The sequence below is a fragment of the Plectrocnemia conspersa genome, unplaced genomic scaffold (assembly GCF_051122295.1).
Source record: "Plectrocnemia conspersa isolate PC_06_02 unplaced genomic scaffold, ASM5112229v1 ptg000013l, whole genome shotgun sequence".
NCBI classification, from domain to species: domain Eukaryota; kingdom Metazoa; phylum Arthropoda; class Insecta; order Trichoptera; family Polycentropodidae; genus Plectrocnemia; species Plectrocnemia conspersa.
In genome coordinates this window covers 19149621-19171393 of record NW_028277177.1, presented here as the reverse complement: position 1 = coordinate 19171393, position 21773 = coordinate 19149621, and positions in this window count along the sequence as shown.

The window sequence follows — 21773 nt, the reverse complement described above, 5'->3', positions numbered from 1 at the left end:
TTGAGCCACACAGTTCACGCACACAATAACAAACCGGCATCCTTATCCCGAGCGTACTCCAGCATTTTTTTTTAACACTATTATTTTAAAGCTATAATTTTTAATAAGCATAACAGGAAATCGTTGAAGTGTATTATTATGTTTTTATTTTTGCACACATAAAAAACGAATAAAAAATAATACATAAAAACTAAAGGTCAGATATTCACAAAAACACAAGTACCTTTGCTCTTGATAAGCTGAGATAAGTCAGATATACAAAAAAAGTGTGGAGTAGGAGTTAAAAATGTTTGAATGGCCTTAGTAGTTTTGTTTCGCAGCATATTTAATACAAATACGCTTACTCAATCCATATTTCACAACCATAAAACAGTATCGGTCGTAATAATAATTTACACCTCTACATTGGACATACAATATCTATCGCACCATCGCTGATTTAGAGCGCGTCCCTCGTGCAATTCGCATCGGACAAAATGGCGTGTAGCCGCGCTCAACCCAGCTAGAATGGGTGTCCCTCGGCAGTAGACCAAAGTCTATTTGTCAACTCAATTAGAGAACAAAATCTCGCGGAAGTCCCCCGCGGGATATCTGCATAATAAACGTGACGTTCTAATTACCTCCGGCTGGTCCCAATTTGACATACATATGTACATATGTACATAGAACCTAGGCTCGGTCGCAGTTCGTTATATTCAAGCGAACCACAAAAGAGTGCCTAGTACCCACTATATTACACACAGTATTTTGCTCTGTCGGATTTACTTTTACATGCACAGGATGATCCAAAAATGCAACAGTCTTCTTAAAGTAATGAAGAAAGATATTTAGAAAAGAATATATGTAGCTATAATTATACTTTTCGCTCGCTCGCATGTGAAGTGGACGTGCGGAACGCATGTAACGCACACCCTTATCTCTCACTCACTCTCGTTACGTAACACGTAAGCGAACGAAAGAGAATGTATCTCACCGTACGCGCCTGATAATCAGTAATTTATTTTTATTCAATTTTTCTCATTATTAAATTATAAAAAACCCATTTTGGATGTCGAATCATGTGTCCGATGTACTCCATCTTTCTTCGTTTTATGGTTAAAAGGGGTTCTCAACCGCGTCTTATCATTAAGATAATTGGTCATTGGATCAGTAACATCAAATGCCAAATAAATATACATAATGCTCCATACCAGGTATGGGCAATAGAGCATTCAGTATAGCGATCGACAAATTCTAATTTTAGAATTTAAACGGATTTTTTGTGGAATATATAAATTATAAACTCTTTTCATGTTTTTAGTACATCATATTTTACGATAGAATTTAATATAATATATACATAGCCGAAGAATATTTAATGAAAAGATTGTACGTTTATTGCTTCCAGCATAATTAAAAAATCAAGAGTATAATTGGTTAATAGTAACCTTAAAAAATCTTCCGTGTGACTATTCATAAAACTCACTCGATTATTTTGTCTTCTCATTTTTTTTCACATATTGCTACTGATACGAGAGCACTAAAGATTATCTGGTATGTTGCTACTGTGTAATAAATAGGGTTTCACAATTTAAGGAAAATCATAAAAAAATTAAAAAATCGATAATTTAAGTATCAGTTAAGAAGACATATTGTGCTTAAAAACCATAATCAAAATATATTAAATCTCCTTAGATATTACTCTTCAAAATTATAAAAAAATATAATTTATTGTAAAAACGTTATTTGTAATTCAATAAAAAAGGGTCACAACATTTTAATGCCTCCGAAATAAAATTAGTATGATTGGCACTTTATTAAAGCAGAGAAACGTAGCATTAACTTTTAATGACATTTTAAAAAAGTTATTAAAAACAAATTATTTTGCAGAAAAGTAGATTTTTGTTCAAACTTTTTGGAATTTTAGTAATTAATTTATAATTATAAGTAAAAACTATGTAAGTCTGCCTAATTTACTTTGGTTATTTATTAGACCATTAAAGAAATACATAGTTATGAAATATTTTCATAATTACGCTATAAATTGATTTCAAAGTCTTTCACTCGTAATTTTTCGCACAAACCACCGAACGTTGTCAAGATGGTTTCCTGCGCCTGATTTACTGCCGGTTAATTGGGTTTTAACGGCATCTGCCGCGAACGATGTTGTAGCAGGTGGGAATTTTCCGGTTAATGTTCTTCACATCATTATGTATTTCCATCCGTGGCACATGTATCATCACTAATGCAATACAAAACTAAGTTCAACCAGCGATTAACGGTGGCCCGTGGCAATTACGCTAAACCGTTTCTATCCTAGTTTATGCTTCAGCGAAATACAGAGTGGTTAAAAATAATATTATTAAACTAGCGACCCTGTGCGACTTTATGAATATTTAAACAACCAGTTAATAACAGATTACTCAAGAGCTATTATTGGATTATATTTACAATTTCAATTATATACCATATTAAGCATAGTAAATGTTTTATTATGATTATTTGTTACAAAAAAGTCACATCCTAGTGTGAAGCTTTCTAAAAAATATCAAAATTAAGTTTAGACCTACAAGACCGCAACATGGATCTGTACAAGATAAATGAGAGAATAAAAATACTGGTACATGTTTTTGAAGAAAGAAATTGTGCTCTAATAAATGTGCTGTTGCTGCTATTGTGGAGCTTAACTACACGAAAAAGATTCAAGAAACGATCCTCCAATTGATACAATTACATCTTATACAAAATTAAAAGAGTGATTAAAAAAGATTGTATGATATCAAAAAGAGTTAACGTATTTTTCTTACGTAGCATTCGCCTGAAGATGTTGATACTCAACTGACATTTAGAGTAATTAGACTGAAATTAAATAAGATATAAATGATTCGTGAGCTACGTAAAAACAATCTCAAAAAATCATATCCAGAAAAACTGTTGAATTTGATACGGATTAAATACCATTTCCATTTATTATAGTGAATGTGAACGCGGGTTTTCGCAGATGAATCTAATTGCCACCCCACAAGAGCTTCGTTGAAGACTAAGACACTTCAGCAACTTTGTTCATCAAACTTGTCGAACCACTTCTTAAACTTTTGGATCCTTTAAAATACGTTGCTCTGTGGTCACTCAAAGGACAACATTCAGCCATAGATACTAACAACAAGGAGAGTCGGACGAAAATGATACAAATTTTAGAATTTACGAAGAACATTTGCCATAAATACAATAAATTGAATTAATGTATAAGAGCTAAATATACATATTTGCAAATAAAAGATTCCACCAACTGCACGAAAAGTTCGTGCGAATAAAATATAAAGTGAAATTAAAAATTAGAAGAAGATTGACAACATTATTTTTTACTTATAGTGTATATCGATTACACTTGTTTTATTTTATGAACTGTAGTTAAATATTACAAGAGTATTGTGGTAGTTTTAAATTCAAGTATGAAAATTTCAACGCGTACTGGATCTAGTAAAAAGTCTCTGAATAAGTAATGGGGTCAAAATTACATGATTACATACCTTTATTATATGGCAGCGCGATGAAAAGCCATCTGAAGTTTTCTCATTTGTAATATGGTTTATGCTTAGTGAGACATAGTCATTGTATTAATAAATTTTGCACGTTAGTAGAATATAATACGATTTGCGGCTGATAATTCAATCTAATTATTACAAATAATCACAAATAACATTTGAATTACCTTAACATATAACATAGTAACAGAGATGTAACGTTTACAAAATTGAGGTATTTATTTTAAATATTTTTTATAGTCATATAAAATGTAATCAGTTACTACAAATTTCGTTAATACACTTAAAGCTCTCTAACTTTGAACATGTAGCACTTGAAACAATCGTCTTCAAGATTTGGCGCTCGTTGAAAATCCCTGCCTTCATTCAAACAAGTATTATATTAATATAGAAGTTGCCTGCCAACATAATAAAATAAGACCTGCCCAAGTTTGAATGCGAACACGCAATATGTCTTGCGAGTTAGTAATTCGTTTCGGTTTAAGCGCGGCTTATAACCGTTGAGTTTTATAGATCTAGTTATGCCTCAGTTTAATTGGGTTAAATCCATATAACATGTCGTTTTGAATTCCAGCTGTAAATTGGCAAACATTTGTATTGAAAAATAGCAATTAAACCGGCAATGAAAGCTTTGCTTCAATTACGTGGAATTATGAAATTGAAAGCAATGCATTGCTTTAATTCAATTTATTTAACTTACACAGTGGCAAACATACTGTATATTTATTATATTTTGGAAATATTTTTATTAGGATACTGTGGGTATTAAACAATATTAAGCATTGATAATAAATAATTAAAATTTAATTTATTTTTGTAGCAGCCCCCCAATTATATTTGCGTAGATATACGAGTATTTTATATTAAACAATAAACACAAATGCTCGCTTTATTTCAAAATTCCATTACCCAATACCCAACAAATCCCGCTAACTAAATGTTACTTCCAACGCTTGTAAATTTATCAGGGATTGTAATTCGTATGCAGCCAATTCGCCAACAACCACTTTGTAATATTTGCATCTGGTATCCGCTATACAAAGTCAATTACGGTCAAATTTCATTACTGTCCATAAAAACAGTTCATCGGCACTGGTACGATAATTTTGTTCCATAGTACAATATATTCACATTAAACAATATGCGTATTTTACGTACGAATAGCATCACCAACTAAACACCCATCGAAGATTTAATATTATTGAATATGATAAATCAAACTCTATGATATATTTAAATGATAAAATATGACATAATTCAATATGATATTTTTATATAACATTCACTGGTAATTTAGTTGAAATATATAGTTGCTATCTATTTTTGTAAAATATAATAGTAAGACACGTAATTTGAAACGAAAATGTTAGAGAACATGCGATTTTTTGTTGGCAGTGAACGCCAAAGGACTATTTAAGAGCTAAGTTTAATTTATGAAACGTAAAAAATAATCATTCAAACCATTTTCATGCCATATAAAAGTATTTTTTTCATGTTATGAACATATTTTAATACAAAGAGATTTAAATGTTCCATTTGCTATATTGTAAATTACATATATATACAAATTATTATTTGGGTTCAAATAACAGACAAATCATCGCTTGGTCTGTCGATATCTTCAATGGGTTGGAAATTTTGAGGCTGGAGAGGCGTATTTTGGTGTACCTTGACTAAATTCAGGGATTTGCATTTACATTATACAAATAAATTTAACTCTTTGAATATAAAACTCTTGTTTTTGAAGTCTCGAATTTAAAAATAGTAATTATGAAACGAAAAATTCTTAGGGTACTAATCTAATATTTATACAGATAAAACTATATGAATATATGCATATATATCATACATATATGATTTCATGAAATCAAAATTCGTTATGTAAACCCCCGTTCTATCCACATAATCCGTCATTGAGAGAATATTTCTTTGTTGCGAAACGGTCACGGATATAATGAATCACCGGATTCTCAAGATTCCCTTTACAATGCAATACGACCTTGGACAATGCCCATTAAGCGAACGTCGCTTTCTACTGGCGTATACATATTTCGCCGTTCCAACAAGCGTACTACAGAGATTGGCTGGATGATCAGCAAGCTTTGCAGCCATGTATACTTTGATAAAAAGCAGACAGTCACCAGCAGCCACTTAAAGACTCACCCCACCTAGCAGACGCGCCTCACCGACAGACGCAAAGATACGATCTGAGACTCCCAAACATGATCATCGCAGCAAGGAGAAACTGTCTCCATACACTTGCTTGCTGCAGGCATCTAAAATACCTTTAAGGACCTCCCACGGACATCATCCCTGCGCCAGCTTCTCCAGCCCCGCTCGAAAAAAAACATCTCGCCATGTATCGTCTGTCGCAACATATGTAATTATAATATAAAAAACTCTCACTGGCTACAAAGTCATCCCCCCTAGGGTTCTCAATCCTTAAAACTCCAAAGGTCCAAACTTAAAAATCTGGATAGAAGGTGTGTAGTGAGTGCTTGGAACCGATTACTGGACACTTTTAGTATCATGAAAAATCTAGCGATGGCTTTACATGTAATTTTACCCTTTATGTACTTTTGTGAGACCTTATTTTTGACATTTCGTAATATTAAAACTAATAAAAGAAAGCGAATGACATATAATATAAAAATTGCTAAATCTTCAACCTTAATTTAAAGATTTAGCAAACGCAATTCAACAACAAAAGTTATTAATCTAAATAATTTTTATTTTTAAGTTATTCGTGTCCTTTATGATATTTAAGTTATTAGCATTTTTGAATCGAGATATTTAATTTAAGATCCCTTAGTTACCAAATTCTCATTGCAAATCAATAAAGGTTGTTGAAATACCTTTATGTGAGAGTAATTGGCTCTTATCTGTTCTTGTATTCCAGCGCCTTTCTTTTAGGAGCGCTGGATTTGCTGAACTCTTGCAAATAGTTGTATGTCACTAAGTATGTATTTAAACTACTGAAGATTTCTATTGATAATTAAATTATTCTCAAGGTGTATGGATTTGTGTGACTTCTTCGAGAGTCACGATCTGGTCCTCTTTTCATCTCTATTAGAGCCAGGTCAACCGCACTACTCTTCTATGGCTGTCGTCATCCAGCTTCTTAATTTGCTGGCATTGCACATTGATATTTTTAATGATAGCAGCAGGTCTAGTTCGTATTATTTCATTACAATATTTTTTGATTTTTATTTTTATTTACTATATATTATTCTTGCCTAACCTGTGACGTCACGATGATAATTTAAATAATTAATTCTGCTTTGAGCAGTTAACCATATTTTTGTTTCATCATATTATATATACATATACTTCAAAGAGCTACATTATAATTTTAGTAAATAACTTATACCTTAATAGATTTTAATTAATAATCTCAATATATATTTATAATGTAATAAAAAGTAAGACATTAGTCTCTCAGATGCATTAGAAAATAAAAGAACGCGGGTCAATTTATAAACATAAATCACTACTGCTTCGAAAACTTTGTTACTTTATATTAAATTAACTATTTTTGTATGTCAGTTTAAGTAGGGCATTTCATTTTAAATGTGAGCCAGTAAATCAAATCCAAGTAGTTTATCATTATATATTGCCAGTTTCTAGTAGCTTAGATAATTTTTAACTCTGTTAAAGTAGATTAATAAATTTAGTTTTATGCCTTTTAAAAAAAACATGTATTAGTTTTTAATACTAAATTTCATGTATAGATTTTAAATAAAAAAAATATATTTTGTATAACCAGACATAGAAAACAACCAAATTTACCATCGTAAAAACCATCCTACTTCTATCCAGATGTGTAATTCGCCTCACATTGCCATTTAAGACACAGACGTTTATAACCGTCGAACGCCGGTCCGTGCGAACAGTCTCCTAAATTAACCGGCGTCTAATTTACTATCATTCCACCTTCGGATGTGCAATTTCCTAGACTTTCAAGCTTCACTCTCTCATTCCGCCGCAAACCCTCCGGGGCTGCACATACAAAATCTCGATTCCATTAAAAGCACTTCGACGATTTACGACTCGTCACTCAATCCGAGACTCTATAGACGCTCTTACGACCCTTCAAAAATACCTACATTAGGGTGGCTCCTTTAAGAATTTTCAATTTTATTTCGGGACCTCCCATGATGGTCCGGTTAGTGCAATGAGAAAAAATACGATCTCCGAACGGCTTTCTATGACTTTAAATTCAAATATATTAGAAACTGGTATCTTAGTATTCCATAAAATTATTCAAAACAAAATTATTGATTCTATATATATATTTAATTCTAGTATTTTATAACTATTTAACTATAAAGAATATATGTATATTATATATTTTAATAAGGAAAAATGCATTGATATTTAATTATTAGCACGCTAAACATATTTTAAATAATAATGATATCACAGCTTAATAATAAGCAATATTTAGATTTTATTTAATTTTTTTAAAGTAAATGAAATACGCTGTTAAATGTTAAATTGTTAAATGTTAAATAAATGTTAAATTGTTAAATGTTAAGTAAATGTTAAATTGTCAGTTAGCTTTACTGGATATATTTTTATATTTAAAAATAGTAAATATTATGTTACATTATTTTAAGTTCGATTACGATAAATGCAAAATGATTTTTTAATTCAATATTAGTGTAGATTTATCAGTAGTAGCAATCAATTATCAGGTATTTTTTAGGCTGTTAGCACTGTAAGTTAAATCATCTGGGAGCTCATACAAAATCTGGATACCATTAAAAACACCTCAACGATTTACGACTCGTCACTCAATCCGTGGGTATCGCTCGACACTCGCGACCCTTTAGCTTAAAGAACATTCGTAGGTTACGGCCCCGGGTATATTGGACGTAAAACGTTGGCCGTAAATCATTCAGCCCCCGCCTTTGGAGCAGAGGTCGTTAGGGGCTATTACCTCATCCTGGGGTCGAAATCATAACTGCTCCCGGGTAATATTTAATTTTCATCTCGCACGTTCGCAAGAGCAGCAGCAGCAGCAGCAGCAGGGCCCGATTAAAGTGTACACGGGGCATAAAGTTGAATTATTGTCCACCGTCACGCCATTGCGTGCCGTTTCCGAGTTTCCGAGGAGAGTTTTATTCGTCCCCAAAGTCGATGGGTAAGAAGAGTTATGCGGGAATCACATGCTTAGGTGTCGTTTGATGTGCCGAATTTACATCGGGGACGTGCGCGACGTTGATGTTTCAATTTAAGCTCACTGATGGGCGTGTAAGAAGCGAAAATGTGAAAAAAGATTGAGATGAATCTAGGGGTTTTTTCAAGGCTTTAGATCTTTGTGATACTGTATTAGTGGAAATTAGAGAATTTAATGCAGGATAGAACATATTGTATATACCGGTATTGAAATATTAAATTATTCATATTTTAAGACCATATACTTATCTTGCTTAGTATCATTTTATCATAAGTAGAGCTCTTTAAAAACTACTACCAGCTGGTTATTAACCAATATGTTACATTTCATTGTTAAATAATAATTTGTTTGTGATTAAAGTATTTTTTTATTGTATTTTTCATCTTTCCGCATTTTTACAATTCGTTTCTCAACTGATGTAAAGCATATGTCTGTAATAACATGTGTCAAAGGCTTCTAGATGCCAGATCAACTCCTCTGTGAGAATTTACGCTTGTAAATGTCGGCATGGCTTTATGGATCTAGAATTTTGTCTCTAGTAAATTTAAAAAATATGTGTATTTTATATTCTATGTGGCAAATAGAGTCGTCTGTTTAATACTTGCATGCGCTAGTTGTGACCAGTCTAAGACTTTACGTTTTAATAATTTATATATATATGCAATTAAAGATGCGATTTGTATAATATAAAACTCATATATCTCAAGGCTTTCATTTTTGTTTGGGACAAACAATACCTTTTAGGTATTGGTATATCATATGTTTATTAATTTATTAAAACTTAATGGGCATATTTTTTAAATCAGTTATAAATGTTTTTGAAAGTATAAATAAATCTAGAGGTAAATTTTAATAATAGACGTTAATTACTAATCACCTTCTTGTCAAGACTCGACTATAAACTAATCCCATTACAGCATTAATATCCCTCAATTGGTCCATCTGGTTCTATATAATCACATGTTATTGTATCCAATATTGTGGTTAGTTCGAGCAACGTCAACACAGCGCACAACAACCATTCAATATCGTAATTGGACGGCCATACTAAGAACTTTAAAGTTCTATGATCCATTTTAAATTTATTTTATTGTATAAATATAAGTTTTAGATATTGCAATTAAGGTACTTTAATAATTTATAACTTATATGATGATTTTTTAACTTATTATTTACGAATCTTTAAATTGTATATTTTTAATGTAAATAATGAAATCTCTAGTGAAAAAAGTACTATGACTAAGAAAAAAAAAATATTGGCGATTGTTATACACCATAGATGCATTTACAGCTTATTTCATATTTTCGTGAAAAATCTATTTTTGGGACTCCAGCTGAGCGGCAATTTTAGAAACGATAATGAAAACTTGAGTAATGTTTCCTAGCCGCCTGAGACATTAATCTTCGGCCGTCGTGTTTTTCTACACTATTTCGTAGTATTTGTATTGTGCACGTAGAATTCGGCAAAGAATAGCCGTTTCTTGTTAAGTCGGAATTAATAATGTGAAAAGTTGAGAGGCGAAATGAAATAAGGACGTTTATGAATTGCCTTAGTTCCGTTGGAATCTGACGAGAGTTTTCCGCGCGATGAGTAAAACTGACGAATTTCCGCCCCCGCTCTCCGATTCGAAGCGCGTGCAATTTTCCGAGAAAAGTTTAGCCCCTTCCATTCTTTGGTTGTCGTTTCTTTCTGAAACTCTTCTTCTTCTTAGCTTTCTGCATCGGAATGCTTTAATAGCTATAAGGCGGAACAGGTATAAATCAAGCTGAAATCCCCATTCGAAGTGTTGTAATTTAGAGCCGATGTTGCCGATTGGATAATAAATTAACTGAGATCTTTGAGGTTAATGAATATATAATTCAATTCAAATAGTTTCAAGGGTCCAACTTAGACTATTTGCTCTGCATCTTATATATTAATGACAAAAATATGGAGTTACAAATTTTATTTTGTGTGCAGATGATTTAAATTGTTTAAATGCGTTTAATCTGCTTCAGACTTTTATCTATATAGTGATATAGATTCTCTATTGAGATAAGCTTTCGTCTAATATCTACCCTTTAGTGTCACATCGTGTTATTTTCAGATTATTCTTACGACCTCGCTTGGAACATTTTGGCTAGAGAAACTTCCACTAAAAATTACGGAATCACTTTTAAGAGCATGTGTAGGTTCACTGATCACTTTGACACTTTGGTTTTCAGTATTCTTCAATTAGAATCTATAATTTTCAAACTCTAAATAAGCAAATACTTACTCTTATTAAAAAAACTTTAAAAAAGGTTATTGAAAGACCTTTATAAGAGGATATTTAGTTATTACCATTCTTGTATCCCAGCGTTTTTCTTTTAGAAGCGTTGCGATACAATTCGCTATATATACGCTGGCATTTCTATTTAATGTCAGAAACAAGGAGCTGGTCTAGTTAATATTTTTTGATTTTAATATTGTAAGATTCTTAAAAAATAATATATAGTAAATGTCTTTTTTTTGCATAATACTATGTATTGTTTTTGGACTATTGTAACACATAAGAACCACCTGTTAGGTCACAATGGTTTTATTTAAATTTAAATAGAATTATAATTTATAATTACTGTCTTTTATATAATATTTATATTTGTTGTATAAGTATATCCAATATTAGAATTTTTTATTACTTTAATATGCATTAATTATTTATTGGTTAATCTCAACGATAAATATAAATAATTCACATCTTGGAATTTATAGAAATAATTTTATCAATAATTATATATACATAAATGAAAAATATAGTATTTATTAATATGTCTCTGATTCACTAGGTACATAATCCGTTTTATAATCATCTCAAATCCGAGCCGCAATAATATTTAGGGTTGAAATACATAGAATTGTATGGATTGCTTTATATTATATGGTCCATGTAGTAAATAGATTGAATGTAAAGTGAAACAAGATTTTGCAGAGAATGGGTAAAATGTCCCTTAAGATTTGCTGGTGGTCAATATTATATTATGTTATTAATATTAATTTTCGCTCTAAATTAAGGGTAGTGATTCGAATTAATATTTCTCTTGAGAGATAAATTATGTGTAGTATTTACTAATTTGGTAAAAGGAACTAAGGGAATGTTAATGTACAAGTTTGTAGTTATTGTATCTTACTAGTGAAACAATAAGCAAAGATATTATAAAATAAGTATGAATTAATTTATATTTTTAATTAAAATACAAAAATAGCTACAAATATTAGGAATTAAGGCAAACGAGCATACAAATGTTTGTGTGATATTTTTCCTAAGAAATCAAAAACAAAAAGGAAGATGTTAAAAAATATATATGTAGAACAATTAGCATATGGTTTTAAAAATATTATAGACTATTAATTACAATTTACCTTAATAATTAGACATAAAAATATTTTATATATAATATAAATATATATTTTAGTAATAAATACTGAAAAATATATTGGACGTACAACGAATTACTCTGAATGTAGCAATCCTTCAAGGCATATTATAAAGTGTTAGATCAGGCCATCTCAATTATTTTAAGTGGATTATAATATTATTTTACCCATAAATCATTATAATAAATAATTAGTCTGTTCCAATAATGTAATTTATATCCAATTTTTCCCTTTCATATTATCGCATTATAAGTAAAATATTTATAAACTGTTTAATAATTAATCGTCTATTACATACTAAATATTAAATTAAAAAAATATCTATAGTGTTTAATTGTACCAATACATTATAACCATATACTGCATAGAAAAATTGGTAATATAGTGCGACTGCTATATTTAGTTTTTCACAATACAAGATCATTTAAATTTAAGTTGATGTAAATCTTTTATCATTCACCGTCAGGAATTCATTCGGCCAACCATTTTTATTTATTAAAGTTATTTGACGAACAAATCTACACATATTGTGTACTTATACTCGCGTGTGGGAATGTATATATGAAACCAACCGCGTGTTCCGAATTAAAATAATATTTTCGTAATTTCCGCGTGTTATCTGTCGCCCGCACAATTTCCCCCAAAAATGCGCCCGAATTCGTCTCGCGGACAATTTTTCAACCCGCGCACATACCCTCGAACGGCTTCAAATTAGGAACGAACGAGAGAAATATATATGTTCTATTCCGATGGCAAAAAGCATCCGAGCAGAAATCGTAAGATAGAGAGGAAGGCTGGCAAAATGTGCGGATATTAGTTTCATATTGTAATTCAACGTGTGTGGAAATAACCAAACCCAGCGACGCTTCTCTCTCTCACACATTCACACCCATATTTCACCGTATTCAATGAAATAATATAAGTCGATGGCATAATATAAATATAAGTCGTGTAGTCTCAAAACCCTTTGAGTAAATGTGAAAGGTGTTACCAAAAAATATTCACAAGCGTTGCGTTGTGCGGTTTTCAATTTATTTATTCATTTATGTGTTCATGTAACATTTTTTAAAAATTATTATATTTTTAATTTTTTAATATTAATTTATTAACATTTACATTAACTGAGACACTTTAATAAATTCAACTTAACTGAGACAATTTAATAAAATAATTTCTCTGTAACGATAACATTAAGTCAAAAGCTCGATTCCACTCATAATGTAGATTAAAGTTGAGTCTTAAAAAAACCTTTTAGGCACTTTAAGACTTAATACTAATTGAAAAAAAGCATCGTGAACTTAAAAATCTTGTAAAAAATAGAATAAGCGAAATTATAAATAAACTAAAATAAATTTTCGTTAGACTTTAATTGCATAAAATTATTGAAAGAGCTTAATGCTACTGACGATTGATTTTTTTTTACATACTTCTGGCTTGTGAAAAACAAAATTTCTACTATATTATTTGTCTGAACTTTTAAAAAACTTAAAATCTAAATTGGACTTCATATAAAGATTTAAATAACTAAAAATGGTAATTTACTGTATTTTTTATTTACTTATATATTGATATAAATAACATGAGTAAAAAAAGCAATTACCACTTTTATTTGTAAAAAGTAAATAAAAGCTTAGATTGTTAATTAAATGCTTTTATTATAATCTCAGAAATTAGAGTTAAGCTGTAAATTTTGATTGTAACATACAGTTTTAGGAATGAATAACTAAGATAAACGTTAATTTAATAATTATATATTTAATGTATTGCTAATTTAACTAATTGTATATACACTTAACAAAGCAGATATAAAACATAAACTTAAACATATTTAGAATATAATTTTTTTATTATTATAATTTATTTCTTAATGTACGAATGTATCTCTTTCTACCATTGAAGAAATCCGCTACATTTTTACTTCTGTGGAACGTTCTTGGAACACTATTATATAAATTTACACATCCGTACAATATTCCCCTGGCCGTACTCATTTTCTTATACCTATCTACCCTTGAATTATTTATATTTTTAGTATTAATTTTAATTACATTTTAATCTACTAATAAATACTCTGGTAAAATATTATTTTCTAATTTACATATGAAAACTAAAACATTCATCTTCAATATTTATCGATTATCTAACTATTACAATCATTCAATTATGCTTCTATAACAAGTAAATTTATTTTTATATTTTGCTCCATTTTGTAATATTGCAACATCATTTAATATAATTTATTAGGTTATATTAAATATTGTTGCAGTAGGGCAATATAATACTATTGCATTATTCTTTTTTTATTTATACTTAACATATTTATCATCTTAGATAACATACCTTTTTTCCACCATTTTATTTATTATGTGATTACAATCTTCTTCAAAATCTATTTTTTTATCTATAAATATTTATAATAAAGTTATTTATAACTATTTTAATATTATTATCAAACATATCTTTCTGAATAATAATTATATATTTAGTTTTATTGTCATTCAGTTTAAGTTCATAATTTTTTAACCATCTTTCTATTACACTTAATTCTCTATTAACGTATGCAATAAATTAAAGTATCGTCTGCATACAGACCCTTTCATATGATTTATTTTATTATTAATAAATATTATAAACAACAATGATCCTTATTTGGTACACCGTGAAATATTATTTTATCTTTGGAATAAGCATAATTTATTAAAACTTTTAGCTTTTTTTTTAAATAATCATCAAACCGTCGTGAAAGTATTTAACTTATATTTTTTTCTCTAATTTCTTTGACATAACACAATACTTCTGTCTATTGTTTCAAAAGCTCTCTTAAAATCCAAAAAAACTGCTTCAATGAAATATAATACAATGTCTCTGTGATATGTTTTTTTTTCTGAATTTCGATTGTTGCTCACACAAAATTATAAAATAATAAAATACTTTAATTGTTTGATTACTACTTCTTTCATCACTTAATTGGTCTCATAATTTAAAACCTTTAACTATATTTTTATCTAAGGTATAGGTATACTATTTACTTAATTATGTAATTTATTACATAGTATTTTCTACGTTTCTTTAATTATATTTATATTAAATTTATCTTATTAATGGCATAAGTTATTAAAATTCGCAAGTTTTAATAGCTTATGCCATTATTAATAATTAAAAAAAAATGATATATTAGAAGAAATTTAAATTTTGATAGATTATTTGTAGCAACTTGAAAGTTCTTTTCACTTTTATACATTAGGCTTTGTTTTATGATTTAATAAATACGTTATTTAAGGAGAGTTCTGGATTTTAATTTTAATTTACAAAAGTTCTTAAAAAGCTAGTATAAAAAAGGAATAATTGTTGTTATAAAAAGATGGGCTACAAATACATAAAGAATGTCACTGAAGATTCCAATTGTTTACTTACATATTGTTTTTTTTCCAAAAATCTTAGGACAATAATATATGTAATTATTATACATATAAATTAATTTCACTAAAAATATATTTTCAATAATCTCTTACACAAAACTGATTACAGATTTACTTTTAATATACCTACTGCTTTTGTATTATATAAACAAAAGTAACAATAAAACATGCCATGATACGAATTTTTCGCTGTACAGATTTTTATTACGAATGATATACTAAGCCCTAATCAATCATAAAAATCCCAGTTATAAAATTAGTATAGGCCAGTGTAACACAAGCCTGACGTCAGTGACATTTTGTTTTGAAGGTAGACGACTCACATAATAAATATGCGTATGAGTACAATACGCGTATGTACGCACCCAGAGAGACCCGAGCAAACAAATAAATAAAATTCGCATGATTGATGTTGAAAAGAGAAATCATAAATTGTGCACGGCTCTGTGTATCGCTTTCGTCGTGTGAAGCGATCCATCATCGTTATCGTTAGGTTTATTGTATAAAAAGGACTTTTATCAGCTTATTATCGATGTTTATTCGTATGTGTGCTTTGTATCATATATGCGTGCGTGGACCATCAAAGCTGGCAAATTTCCAAAGGCAATTGGTCGTAAGAAGTAATTTTGAATAGAAAGATTGCTTGATTAAACTATACACAATACAACGAAAAAAACATAATAACAACCCGAATTTAATCTAACAATACACGCTGTATATTTTCTATTGTAAATTTTTTTTTTTTAAATATATTTTGCTTGTTAGAATGCTAAAAATTTCTTTGGTATTGTACATTGGTTATAAGACAATATAATATTGACTATATTTTTTACATTAAAGGGTAAAATTATTATTTTTTTTTGTTAGTAAAAAAATTCTGTTTATTATTATTGTTAATATAATCTATTTATGTAATGAGTTATATTGCTAGTTTAAAATACTAAAAAGTCACTGAAAATATATAACCTATTACATATATAGTTCGATTTATTAAGTATTTTCTGCAAAAAAATATGTAGTAATTCTCTAAATAGATTCTCTGTTGGATAAATTTTTGTCTACTCTCTTCTTTTAATTGTTAAAATATGACATATTATGTCATTTTTTTTATCTCATCCATTATTAGAATTATTTTACGATTTTGTTGTAAAGGTTTTGGCTAAATAGCTAGATAAAGTAAAGGTTCTCTCTCAAAGACAATTGATCCTACAAAGTTTCTTTAAGTATTTATCTTCGTCAATACCAGCATCCGTCAACGCTATAATTATTTAATATTATATGAGTATTTTAATAAGGTGGAACAAAATTTAAAATAATATTGATTTCGTATAAAATTACATATAATTTTAGATAATTAAGAATGTTTTCATATTTACAAACCATTAAGGAAAGCATGAATTTATAATAATTTTACTTATTTTCATTGAAAAGCTACTTTCAAAGACGCTTATGAATCTAAATATAACGTTAGTACTTTTGCTAAAACCTTGTAATTTATAGTTCACTTCATTCTTATGAACGAAGATATCTGTAATAAGACATCAATGTTTTGCAATACTTATGATCGTTGTGCTGAGGAAAAGTGTGTTAGATTATTATCATCAAGAAATACTTAAATTTATAAAAAGCATATCACTCAAGCTCTTTACCTGGGCTCAACCACATTATTGAACATTAACTGTCCATTGAAGATTAAATAATCATCATGTGAAAAGTGCGAAAAATTCTCGGTTGTGAATGGCTTAAAAAACTATTAAATTCACTATTTTTGGTACAACTGACATTCTTTGACATACACCACATCCTGATGAATACTTCAATGAAAAGGAACTAGAGGATATCCAATAGCTTCCATAAACAATTTTACAAATACTACATTTTCCCACCATATTGTGTGCTCCATCTGTCATTACTGACACAAATTTACGTAAATTTATCAGTAGTTCATATGATATTGTCTAAAATAAATATAAACAAATCTTTGTAGTATTATTTGGGGGGTCTTGTTTAACTATGATATTTCTAGTTATGCCACCAAAGAATAACTTTGTAAGTGAAATAACTGTATTAAAATATTATTTTCATAAATTTAATATAACTTTTTTCTCTTAATAAAATACGTTAATTAAAAATAAAATTCAGAAGATGTTTTAAATTCTAAAATTAAAACATTCAATTAGACATTTATATTTATATATTATATAGATCCGCCCATGCTTAATAAATATTCTCTTAAAAATGAACAATGATAAATTATCTAGAGTCGAATAAAAAAGAGTCATCGGACGGTCCATTACAATGGGTAGAGAGACGACAAAAAAGCGGACCTTTATTATTATGACAGGGTGGATTTTCACCGCGATTCCTGTCAATGGTAACCGGAACCGAAAATTTATCGGTAGCTAGCTCGGAAGCCGCGGGCCGAAAAAGCGTTCTAGGAAACCATTGGCCGTATCGCAATCGCATTCGATGATACCGAACCGTGAAATATTATTCCGTGTACCCTATAATGTGTTTCGCATAATAAAACTCCATTTTGACATGTCGAACGCGCCTGATAATAACAGGACGTACGCGACAACTTTGTTGGCTATTTATTAAAATTAATACACACAGAGAGCGGTTCGTTTTGAACTGGATTTGATTAACGGTCGGTTGTTATAATGTCGAACGATGGTTAACCGATACGTTAAAATGTTTAATAAATTATGCATTTTGGTAAATTTTAAATAAAATATGACTTGTAAGCAATTATACAATATTCAAGTATATTATAAGTAAAATATTATATATATATTTTACTAAAGACATGCTTGCAAACGTTTTATTTAAATTGTAAAACAGTCATACGTTGCGGTAAAATTATTTATTAAGCAGCTTTCGGGTATTTATTTATTTATTTAAAATAAATTAAGACTGTCGTAACCCCATTATGTCACGATGGCAATAAAACAATACATTGTAATATTATTACGATACATACTGGATACGAACATATAATTGCAATTTTTTTTTAATTATTAAATTACATAGGATATTTATTTATTTAAATTAAATTAAAATTATCGTTACCTCAATGAGACATAATGGTCAAAAAATAATACTTAAAATTATTATACAAATAATTTAATAAATTAAATTTTATCGCAAAATGCATAAAATATTTGTCTCTTATTATAATATATTATTTACAAATAAAAAACATTTTGGCAAACTAATCCTAATTAATACATGAATACAAATAATTAGCACTAAGAATTTAAAATATATTTCCTTTTTATTAAAATTTATTTTAGTGAAAAAATATAGGTGTAAATTAAATTTGATAACAAACTATTTAAAACAGGTATATCTTAATGTATTATTTTTTTAAGCAATTTATCTTAAAAAATACTTTAGCATAACCATAATCACATCAAGCGAAAGCTTAAAAATCTTTAATCTTGAATTAGGCACTCGAGTCTTTACGCGTAAGTTTCAGGCGGCCACTTAATTAAAATTCATAATTTCAATGAACTATTAAATTAATACAATACCTTTTGAGGTGCAAATTCCAAGATGGGTGAATTTGCATTGTAAATCGACTCTTCAGTAATTTTGCCAGGCTAAAATTTTAATTTGTCAAACCGTCTCCTGTGTCCTGTATCTGGCCCATAAAGTATACAAGCACACAAAGGGAATCTTGATAAGTGACGATGGACCATATCGCTGTCTGGTTTGTCCGAGTATCGATTATTCAAGCCAAAAGTAGCGAGTTTCGGATAGAATTAATAGATGGAACTGACGTGTGTGGCGAATTCAATTAGGCTAGCATCGCGTCTGTTTAGTATCGCTTCCGTATAATGTGGATAAATATCCTAAATAGGTACGTAATATGATCGAATATTACTAATGGTTTCGTATTATTTATATTATGGTATTGCGATGTGCGAAATAAAAAAATGTGGCAGCTGCAAGAAAAGTAGGAATGATAGATGTATAAGCAAAAGTTTTTTTTTCACATATTATAATTATATGTGATATTTTAAAAGTAAAGATAACAAAGCTAATAAAATAAAAGATTTTTTAACTTGGTTTTCGCTGAAATAAATAACCATTTTTTTGCTGTTTCTTACTGTCCATATAAACAAGAAAAATGTACGAAATCGTGAATTTATGAAAACAAAAAGTGATGTTAACGATCAGTTGTCTTTGTTAAACTTTTTAAAAAATATTTAAAAAATACGTTTTAATAGTTGTTTAATGATTAATAAGCTCTACTTACAATATTAATGATTGTTAAGAATAAATTAATCATTAGGTATAACTTTTAAGAGATAAATAAATAAATATTTTACTATATGTTAATGAATATAAATATACCTATGTATGTTTACTTTCCCAACATTCATTTAACATAATAATATATATAAATAATTAATATGTATCTAATATAATTAGTAATTCATACGTATCGGTTTAAAGTACTATCTAAGACTATGATATTGTAAGAGATATAAATTCCTATTAATTACTAACAATTATTTTCTATTAGGCAAAACATTTTATTTATAAGTCACTTTGAAATAATAGAGAAAATAGTTTTTAATGGTCTTTTTCTCTGGGGACCAGTAACCTTTCTAATTACCTTGGAGGAGGAAAGGGTGAAGGTAAGATAGCTGTTGGGGATAATATATTAAAGGATTCGTGTTTGTGCTTAGGTTTTTGAGCGGAAGAATAGTAATGTATGTGGTTCTCAGAAGCTTTTGGAGATATTTTGAACATAGTCTTGAGCTTAGTGTGAAGGTCTTTTAAAATAATTTAAAAATCGTGTAAAAAGTATCAATAATTAAAAATTTCATATACATACTATATAAAATTATTTATAAACTAATTATAAATATTGTTGTATTTTATAAAAACGGATTGCCTGTTATTATCAAGTAATAATATTTCATATTTTTTTTGATTTGATATATATGTAGGCATATATTAAAAAAACATATTATTATTATTATTATTTATATAATAGCAAACATAAAAAATCATTTATAATATATTTATTATTACATTTACGACTAACGTGTTTCGTCTATTAACTCGAAAATACAGTTCTCTAGTATAGGATTTTAAACAAATTATCAAAATATTATGCGCTTAGAAAACATATTTTAAAAATACTTACAAATCGATATTTTTTTTAATTATTACAGTAAATATTACTGTAATATAAATATTAAACTCTAGATGCATTTAAATATTTCGGGTTTTTTCATTTTTTCCACAACGTTTAAACGAATGTAGATTTTACAAAATTTAATTCTTAATAATATATCAACATGTTTTTAAGAACTGCAAATCAAAATATGGAGATTAAATAATTTTATATAAGTTATTAAAAAATGCGTTTAAATGAACAGGTAAAAGATATTTTTTATGTCACGCTATCATACTCAAGTCGTGTACTTTAGGATATATAGAAATGTATGTAGATACATACTACATGTTTATATGTAGATAAAATCATCATGTCTTCTTGTTTTGTCGCTCAAGATCTCACATGTCAAAAAAATTATATTTCAGTTGAATATTATAAAAATAGCTCGCAAATTTTTATTATATTACATTAGATCATATATAGCAGCATCGCGTTTTTTTACTGTCGTCGTTAAGATCAAAATCGGAGTAACTGATACGAATAATTTAACGGTCTGAGTGCAGGACGGATTTCGTCTCCGGCTTCGTTCACCTCTTATGCTCGTTATAAAGAAGAGAAGCAGTGAGTTAAATTGCCGCATGAAATTTATGAAGTAAAAAATTCAAAAGACCTTATTTAAACTTGTCCTTGCCTCTGCAGTGAGAATGCACTCCCATGCAAAATATTTATGCCGTTATTCTTCTCGGCTCTACCTCGGCTTTTGCATGTGCACTTTTCATATTTTACAGACGGCGACAAATCTTCTTATAAGTGAAACTTCGCGACGGTGCATGAGAAGAAAAAATACGTTAGTGTTTATATGTACATTATTTTTGTAGAACTATTTTTGATTAGAGAGTGAAATTGTATAAGACGCATCAATCAAAGAAATACTAAAAAAACATATACAAGAAAAAATGGTTAAAGATTGATGATAAAATGTCATGATACTGAAATAAAAACATTTTCTAAGAATTCAGTAACATACGAACCGAAAAAATGTAGTGAAATAAGACAGTGAAAATACCAAAGAAAATGTATAATTTTACACAGCCACTCAAGAACCGAAATAAAT